The following is a 10,263-nucleotide window of genomic DNA, read 5'->3' as shown; positions in this document are numbered from 1 at the left end:
TGGTAGGAGAGGAAGAAACTAAGCTCCTAGCCTCAAGCTGAGAAGACTAGGTGTAGAGATTTTGTTGACCAGCCCAAGAACAAAGAGAACTGTGTCTTCCCACATCTGCTGCTGCTGGAGTGGAAAGCCTTCTTCTAGTTGGGGCAGTTAGGGCCCTTCCTGCTAGGCGTTCAAGGTTCTATCCATTCTTCCAGAAGCCAGCCTGGAGCTTCCCAGAGGATCACGGGGGCATGTCAGCTCTGAGTTAAAGGCCAGGAGGCAGCCTGTGCCCACTCTGCACTGGGGCTAAGAGAATTAACTCAACAGGCGCTCCCCTCAGGGTCTTCTACAAAAAGACAGCAAAACTAGGCTCAGATCCCAAGAAAGCTTTCGTAAGCTTTTCCTTGCCTCCAGATAATAAAGACAGCTGCTTTGAAACCAATTTGGCTTCTTTGTTTTTATAGGGGAATGAGTTTGCTCATAGCTCCCAGAGACTGGAGGGTCATAGAAGAGTGCAGATGCTGTGTTATTAGTTCTAGGGTGAGGCTGACCGTAATAACACGCAGCAAGCCCTGGTTACCGCCTGTTTAGGCTGCGGGGGCTGGTAGTTACTAGGGTGTTCTGGTCTTATAATAAAAATAATAGAAGGAAAGATAAACTCCATCCCGCCCAGCGGTGTTGGTCATGCTCTGTGAGTTTTTCTTACTGGGTTCTCAATTGCTGTGGTAACTATGGTAGCATGGTTACCGAGTGGGAGTTTGTTGGGGGTGGTTAGGCTTTGGGCTTTGGGATCCCGTTGACCTAGGTTCAAATCCTGGCTCTGCCTCTTATTATCATATAATCTTGCCTATGTGTATGTAACCTCTCTGATGCTCAATTTCCTCATCTGAGAAATGAGGATGATAATGACGATGACCTGTATTAATGGAGGTATGAATGAAACACAGTGTCTGCAACATTGTAAACCCTCAGCAACTGAGAACTGGTGTTTCTCTTAATACTGTTATTTATGATAGTAATAGTCTTACCAGGCATCATAATTAGTAACAGGAGGTCATGACACATTTCCAGATGAGGAAACTGAGGCACTGAGCCATAGGTACCTTGCTTTAGTGAAACCTTGCCATTGTCTGTGTCGGTAATGGGCTTTACAGACCCAAAGAGTGGGATTTTAAAAGTCTTCCCCATAAATAAACGAGAAGAAAGCAATCTCTTGGCCCCGGAGACCACTTCCTAGCCTAGGATAAGCAAGTAAGATATTTACGACGCAGCCTCCATAGAGGAGACATTGTTCTGGGTGAACTGAACGGGCAGTGGTCAGACCACATCTAAAATGCTTCAACTGGTTTTTGCTGTGGCTTTTTCACAAAGAAAGATCTTATTGCCTCTGAGAGAGGCCACTGGGATAATTCCAAGTGGTAGCATGACTCTGAAAAAAACCCAGGAGAATATTGCAAGGGAGGCAGGATTTGGGAGGGGAGCAAGATGAATTACGTCCTTTAGCATGCAAGGAAAGGAGAGGAAAGCAGAGAAATGGAATTAAGGCTAGCGGGGGAAACCAGCCAAGGGCCTTTGGGCGTAGTAGTAATAACGATGACAGTAATCGAAGTTGGCAATTATGAAGCACCTACTGTGTGCTGTGTTCTCATTGACACATGATTTTTAGTTTTCTCCTTGATTCTTAAAACAATTTGGTAAAAGAGATACTGATACTCTCTTTTGCAGATGAGTAAAGTAAGGCCTAGAAAAGTGAAGTCATTCTCCACTGAGCCCTGGATTCCAATTCAAGCTTGGCTGGCTGCTTTCAAAGCCCATTTTTCCACCCACCATCAAACTGTGGAGCCAGACTAATGAAAGTGGACTGGAGAAATCTACCCTGAGGAAAGGGAAGCCTGGTTTTGTGGGGGTGTGGGTGCGTGCTTGGCTCATCCCAATGTGTTGGCCTCCTGGCTAGCAGGAGGAATTAATTCTGGCCTCTGCAGCAGCCCTCGCTTCCTTGCCAAAAGGCAAGAGGCTGGAGTCCTGCTCGCAGCTCCCTCCTCCTGCCACCTACACATCCACGAGTCACTTCCAAGGGTGGAGAAGCCTTTGAAGTCGGTAGTGACGCCGTGGAGGGTGAAGGCTTTGGAGAACTGAAGAGGTGAACACAGGGCCAGCAGATAAGCAACCTAAACAACCAAGAGTGCACTCCCAGGCACAGAATGAAGAATTTCCGACAATGACTTTTTGCCTGGCTTTTGCTTAGTCTAGTTTTTAGAGCTGTGAAGGATGATGTTCCTGAACTTGGCTAAGCCAGAAATGGAAGAGGCTATTAGCTTAGCAGTGGTCTATGAGCTTTCCCCCAGAGTTGGAGCTCTGGATCTCTTGCCTCAGTTAGGGCTTCCCTGTAGCTTTCTCTCTCTCTTTCTGTATCGGATAAATCAATCTAGGGCCTACAAGAGTCCTGGGAAATGCATTTTATGCGAATGTCCATTTTTCTTCTGACAGTATTCAAAGGCTTCATTGGAGCCTGTGGGATCCCTCCTTGAAAAGTTAAACCTTGTTGGAAATAAACAAATGAAAGGAATGCAAGTAGTTACCACCTAGGTAGAGGATGCCAATTACTTTTCATCAATAATAAAATAATAATAAGAGTCATCTCTCATCTTAGTAGTGTTTCCTCAGAAGTAAACCCCAAGACAAGTATCTGAGTGCTCAAAAATTTTTATTTCATTTTGTTTTGCTTTTGGAGGTGATTCCAGTAAGCACCAATAAGGGAGTGGGAGTGGAGAAATTTGAAAGGCAAGAAGTTCATACAGCATGTGTTAATGAGTAGGTTGCTGTTATGGGAAACTGAGGCTCACTCCTGCTGGGGAACTCTGAGACACAATACAGAACGTGCCTTGGAGTTGTCCTGCCTGAGGGATAAAAAGAGTACACATCTTCCAGCCCCAGTCTGTCGTTGTCTGAGGGCTGTTCCTGGGAGTGTCAGCTCCCCAGAACTGCTGGTCTACCTGGGGAGCGAGATTCTAGGAGAAGCCCTCAGAGGGAGAGTTGCGGATGCCTGCACTAGGAGCCATCAGCATGCACAGGAATGGCATGCATTGGGAGCTTACGGGTTAACTCCCAATGGTGTATACTATATGTATATATTCACGTTTATTTGTTTCATCTCTGAGTGCAATTGCTTATAGAAGACACAGCTCCCAAGATGACAGCCTTGGATTTTGTAACAAATTAGAAACAAGGCTTATATAATATTAATAATAGAAGTATTTACATAAATGCTGTGGGCTTACAGGTGAGCTGCTGGGCTGAAGCATCATAAAACATTTCATTGCATAGAAAATAAATAGTGCTAATGGGGCAGAAGAACTACAGGAAATGTGAAATTAAGGGACATCAAAATCAGACTAGATTTCTGTAGCTAGCCTGAAAGTTAAGAGCTTGGGTTCAGGATGCAGATAGTTTGAGTTGCAGGTCTGACACTTTTGCAACCTTCAACAAGTTGCTTAACCCCTTGAGCTTCAGTTTTTGTCTTTTTTTAAAAAAACTGTCAAATGGTAAAAGTTCCTATCATAAACAATTATTGTGAGAATTAATTGAGGTAATGCTCAATACCTCAAGACAATACTTAAAGAAAGATTGTATTATTTGTTTATAATTCCTTCTTTCGCCACTCTTGTTATGGTTTACCGTATCAGGAATATACTTCCTTGCCCCACTGACTTCAGTCTTGCTCCTGTGGCTTACTTTGCCTAATAGATGTGAGCAGATGTACTCTATATCCCATCTGAGTAGAAACTTTAAATGTGCTTATATAGTATTGGTTTGTTCCTTTGAACTCCTGCCCTGAACCATGAGAAGAGTATGCCTTGTGTGGTTGGTGAAGCTTTAACTTGGGTTTTAAAGTGATGGATACATAGATAAGAACTGAATTCAGTCCCACGACCTGAAGCTGAGGCATACTAGCTAATCACAGGCCAATGAGTGATTAACTGGTATCTTGCCCAGGATCATCCAGTCAATTAGGATAAAAGTAGAGACAAGAACCTAGGCCTTCTGACTCCCAACTCAGTACTTATTTGAGGCAGAGGCAATAATCATTCTCTTTCTTCTTCAATTAAAGTCTCATATATTTTTGGAGGGAGTAAGATGATGTCAAGTTAAAAAGAAATTATAGTTTGCAGCATTATTGCAGTAGGGATGGCAAATGAGATAGATATAAGCAGAAGTCATTGGGTGGAGCTTCCAGAGAGCTTTTGCGCCTTCTTCCTTTCCTTCCTCTTCCTAATGTGATGGCTGGAGCTCTAGAAACCACTTGTGATCATGAGGCAACCTTGAGGATGAAAGCCAGTGCTAAGGATGGCAGAGCAGAAAAACACAGGCAACCTGAGACACTGACTATGTCACTTGCTAGCCTTTGTTTCTTAACTTCAGGGAGCACCATTCACTGTTTACGCTGTGAACAGAGGTCCCTGGAGTTAGGCAACATGGTGGCCCTGCCTACCTCTGTACTTTTTGTTGTTGTTGTTGAGATGGAGTCTCTCTCTGTCGCCAGGTTGGAGTGCAGTGGTGTGATCTCAGCTCACTGCAACCTCTGCCTCCTGGGTTCAAGCGACTCTCCTGCCTCAGCCTCCTGAGTAGCTGGGACTACAGGTGTGTGCCCCCACACCCAGCTAATTTTTGTATTTTTAGTAGAGATGGGGTTTCACCATGTTGGCCAGGATGATCTCGATCCTCTTGAGCTTGTGATCCGCCCACCTCGGCCTCCCAAAGTTCTGGGATTACAGGCGTAAGCCATTGTGCCCAGCCTATACTTTTCTTTGTTATATGAGATAAGACAAATCCCTCTCTTGCTAGTCCTAGGTCTTTTTGACTAGTAGAGCAATGCAATCCTGACAGACACACTAGACTCACATGCCAGTAATCTTCCATTTGCCCCTTCCCATCCATTCTCCATTTTTCTCCACCCATGTGGCTGCCCTGTAAAGATTCTATCATTTGACTTCTTGTTTCTGGCTCCCAACTGGATTCAGACAATGGGAGGCACCATAAATGATGTGAGGGATAGGGGACAGTGAAGTTGGGGCCTTTGTTTCCCTGGTTCTTTCACTGCCAGGTTGCCTAGGGCTGGCAGTGTCCTGACCAGAAATCTCAGCTTTTGTCAGGACACCGCTCTTCTCCCTTTCTCTCAGAGTTTCAATGACATTCTCTTTCTTTGCTCCTTCAGGGCTAGTGATACCACCAGCTCCTCAGTGTCTCTGATGTGCCTCTCCATCCCTTGCTGATTTCTTTAGTCCTGCCCACGCCTTTATAAATAGCATCCTTAAATTCTCGCAGCTACCCCGTTTGACTGGGCCCCCGGTTTCCTGCCAACAAATGTCATCGGAATTCCCGCTGATAGTTTTCCGATTCATGCTGGCTCGGACTTCTCGTTCCAGTCTCTATCCTAGTTTCTCTTTGATAGACTTCCTTGAGTCTCTATTCTTCTTTCTCTTATTACACTAAAAACTTTTCTACTCCTAAACACTGTCCAGATTTATTATTATTATTGTTGTAAAAACCACCATGCAGTGAATATTTACTATATACCAAGCACCAGATAGGGCATTTTATGTACATTTTCTTGTTTAGTCCCCACAAGAAGACAGTGAGATGGGTCTTAAGCCTATTCTACAGATGAGGAAAGGAAGCTCCCCAGACCAAGTGACTTACCCAAGGTCACAGAGCTAAGAGAGTGGTAGGGCTGGGATCGGAACCCAGGGTTCTCCAGTTCCAATGCGGTGTTACTAGGCATGATGCTGTCTTGTCTCTGATTTGAGTATAAATATAACCATGACCCTAGTTGTCATGTTAGCTGTGAATACATTAGGACATTCCCAGAGGAGGGAATCAGGTGGTGAATTGGAGACCAATAGCAGAGGTGGTTGGCATCTCTTTTGCCGTAAATTGTGCATACTACCCACCAACGCATGCATATTCAAATACACACACACACACACACACACTCTCAAACATGCACACACATGAACATGTTCACATACTCACACCTACACATTCTTCTCACATGCACTTTCATACACACACTCACACCTACTTATACACTCAAACATGTTCACATTCTCACACACTCACATGCACACGCTCAAACCTACTCACACATGCACATTCTTACACACACACTCAAACATGTCCACACACACATGCACACATCACGCACACATACACACTCACATGCGCACACAGGTTCACAAACATACGCACAGTTCTCTCCCACACTCACACACACTTTCACATATACACACTCATACAGTCAAACACACACATGTACACTCCCACATACATATACACTGAAACATGTATACATAGACATTCTCACACACTCTCACATACACACATGCACATACAATATCTCACATTCTCACATACACACACTCAAATATGCTCACACACACTCGCATGCACACACACATGCACACACACATGCACACACACATGCACACACACATGCACACACACACTCGCCTGCACACACACGGGCCCCTTTCCATGTCTGAGAGGCCCCCATGCCTCCCAGCCCTCCTTGGCAGAGGATGCCTGATTCAGCAGCAGGTGGGGACATTTCTGCTCAAGGCTGTTTTTGACTTACAACGTAAAAATAACCCCTCTAGCTCTAGGCACCCTGGCTTTGCCAGTTTCCTCAAACTTCACACCCTGACTAGTTCCAAAGAAAACTTCACACAGACTCAGGGAGCTAGAACACCTGCTTTGTCAACTGCAGAGGGATGGAGACGTCACCTGTGTGTTTCACTGGAACTGTTGTGTCTGAGGCCTTGGCTGGCACCTGTGTCCCTCCACGCCTAGGTGCCAGGTAAGCAGGGTTGAGGTGTGACAGGTTCTTTCTCTTCTCTCAAGCCAGCTGGGTGTCAGCGTAATGAACCAGTGAACATCAGCACTCCCATATGGGACTAAAGGAGGATGAAGAATCCAGCGGGAAAGACTGAGAGCACATGGCTTCGGAACTGAGCTTTGGAACAAGATACACCTCGAGCCAACTATAGCACTAATGTTGGCGTGTCCTGTTCCTGGGATGCCTTTACTCTGTTCAAGTTTCAATTTCCTGACCAGTAAGTGGGGACAGTAGTAGCAGCTTCTGGTGGTTTCTGTGAGGGTTAATGGAGATAATGCACATGAAATGCTGACGCTAGTATCTGCCCTGTAGTAAGTTTCCTAGGGGAAAAGGGGGAGTTTATTTCGAAAAGAAAACAGACAAGGAGGAGAACCCTGAGTCCTGATCACAGACTGCAGGTTGCTTTAATCTCTCCCAGGGCTTGAGATACCAACAAGAAAGTCTGCCAATTTCAACACACAGCTGCTTTTTGAATTTTGTGAATTTGCCTCTGCAAAGCTGCTGGAGGTATGTAAAGTATAGGCCACGCTGACTGTTTAATTTGACCAATACAGGTAAACAGGAAAATGTTCAGACATCACAGTTCAGGACCTCTTGGTACCCCTTCTTAGTAGTGGCTGACTTGGGGACTGCAGCATTTTGCCTCTGTTTGTATTTTCTCTGAATCAAATTTGAGCCTGACACTCTAGTGGTGGTTAGATGAAGGAAATTAGGTATGTTATTTCCCTGATCTGTGCCTCAGTTTCTTCATCTGTAAAATGGGTGTAATACTATTTATGTCACAAGGTAAAGAGGTAAAACCCCTCACACAGTGTTAGGTACATAATAGGTGCTCAATTATAAGTTCCCATTCATAAAAAACTTAGTTCTCAGTTGTAGAAAAAGCTAATAAACAACTTGGAGAAGATGTTTCTATGTTATATATATTTCCTCCAAGTGTCTGAGGAAGTACCTTCTTTGTGAACATTGCTCACAAGATAAAGAGGTAAAACCCCTCACACAAGATAAGGTACATAATAGGTGCTCAATGATAAGTTCCTATTCATATAAAAGTAGCTCTCAGTTGTAGAAAAAGCTAATAAGCAACTTGGAAAAGATGTTTCCATGTTATATAGGTTTCTTCCAAGTGTCTGAGGCAGTATTCTTTGTGAACTTGGTCAGAGGCCTACAAATTTTAAACATTTTTCACTTTCACCAGTATAAAAAAATGGAGAGCTGGGTGCAGAGGTACCTGCGCCTATAGTCCCAGCTACTTGGGAAGCTGAGGCAGGAGGATCTCTTGAGTCCAGGGGCCCGAGACCAACCTGGGTGATATAGCAAGACCCCCATCTCGAAAATACAACAAAATGTGGGATGGATTATATATGTATATGCACACATACCTATATATGTTCATGTACATTAGGTCTATACATATATATGCAGGAACAGAAAACCAAACACTACATGTCCTCAGTTATAAGTGGGAGCTGAACAATGAGAACACATGGACACAGGGAGGGGAACAACAGTCCCCGGGGCTCGTCACAGGAGGGCTGGGTCAGGGAGAGCATCGAGAAAAATAGCTAATGGATGTGGGCTTAATACCTAGGTGATGAGTTGATAGGTACAGCAAACTACCATGGCACACGTTTGCCTATGTAACAGACCTGCACGTCCTGCACATGTATCCCAGAACTTAAAATAAAATAAAAATAAAAATAAAGTTTTAAAACCCCATTATAACTATATGCAAAAATTAAAAATGAAAGGGATGAGCTACAAAATAAATAGAAGTTCTGGTATTTTCCCTCAAACCCCAAAGGATTATTTTATGTACCCTGCTTTGTACACCACTGTCCAGGTCCTGGCTATTCAAAGTGTGGTCCTGAACCAGGAGCATTAGCATCACCTGGGAACTGGTTAGAGACGCTGAATCCCAGGCCCCACCCTGGACCAACCAAATTAGAATCCCCTGGTGACCGGATGCAGCATTAAAGTCTGGGAACCACTGGTTTCGGGAACATAACTGGGGGTAACCCCTCAATTTTAAGTTTCTTTATCTGTCTTATTACTTCTCCTTATTACTTGAAGTTGGATGAGTTCTTAGCTTTAACTAGCATATAGGAAATTAGCTGGACCCCTTCAGCATTGCACCAAGTTCTGTCAAACCTGGCTTGAAAGAGACTCCCCATGCCAAGCTTGATGAATGTTTTTCATTTGGCCTATATTTAGTGGTGCCAGCCAATTTGGAGACATCCCCAAAGAAGGGGCTTCTGGTCTCCATAGTTTGAAACATGATTGCCAAGCAATATCATAAATCTGCTTCAGAAAGGCCTGGCAATTTTTTTTTTTTTTTTTGGTGGTTGGGGGGAGGTTAAAAAAAGCTAGCAAAACTAATCCCTGGCTGTTCCTTGAAGTGGACTCAGATGGAAATAAAATCTTTCCACAAAGTGAGCTTTGGCCCCACTTCCTTATTTCTGGTCCAAAAATGACTTTCAGAGAGCATGTTAACAAGAGCTCTGGCTGGAACTCGGAAAGGCAGGCCTGCAGCAAAGAGGTGGAGGAGGCTGTGTCACCAGGGAAGCATGCTAATGGGCTGGGCTGCACAAACATTATTTTTTAATTCTGAGGGTAGAAGCAACTGGTAGAGAATTCATCAAACTCTAGACAGGAAAAGGGCTTGATTTCTGCTGCCCTGGCCCTGCCCAGCGCTCAGGATGGAGTTGAGTCACCTCTGGTTATTTGGGACCCAGCAAAAGACAGGACTCTCCTTACCAGCAGGCCTGGTGGACTTTATGGGTTCAGGAGTGGGGTGGCTAGGCCATTGGTCCAGACTGAAGTCTGTAAAGGGGCTACCTAGAGACTTGCTAGTGGACGGTTGGATTGCACCAGGCAATACAATGATGCAATGTGCCTTTCTTCTTCTCCACCCTAGTTTTCCCCCATTGGGCCGCCATGTTGAAAGCCAACAAGAGTGTAAGGGAGATAAATTATGGAGAGGGACTCTTCTTGTCCCTTTTGTGCCTGTTTTTCTCAAATCTGCTTCCTGCTCTTCCTCAGCTCACTCCTTTCCAGTGGATGGCTGACTGCTACAAATTACAGCTCCCAATGTCCCTTGCTTCTGGTTGAGTTCAGCCAATGGAAGTCTGCCATGGAGGATTGGCAGATCGGAGGATAGGATGGTGGGAGATGTTAAGGTCATTCTCTCATACTTCACATGCTATCTTGTGGTGTGGTGGAGACTCCAGCAGTGGCTGTATTTCCCACGTGGTTCCAGCTTCCTCTGTGTTCCTCCATGGCCCCAGCTCCCACTGGGTAATGCCTATTTCTGAGCTCTAATAATATCACCTCTTCCCTCACTCTCTCCTGTCCCAGGGTTGTAGCAGATTTCTGCTCTTGCAAGTCTCATG

Source organism: Nomascus leucogenys, chromosome 10 (assembly GCF_006542625.1).
Source record: "Nomascus leucogenys isolate Asia chromosome 10, Asia_NLE_v1, whole genome shotgun sequence".
Taxonomy (NCBI): domain Eukaryota; kingdom Metazoa; phylum Chordata; class Mammalia; order Primates; family Hylobatidae; genus Nomascus; species Nomascus leucogenys.
Note: the sequence above shows the minus strand (reverse complement) of the source record.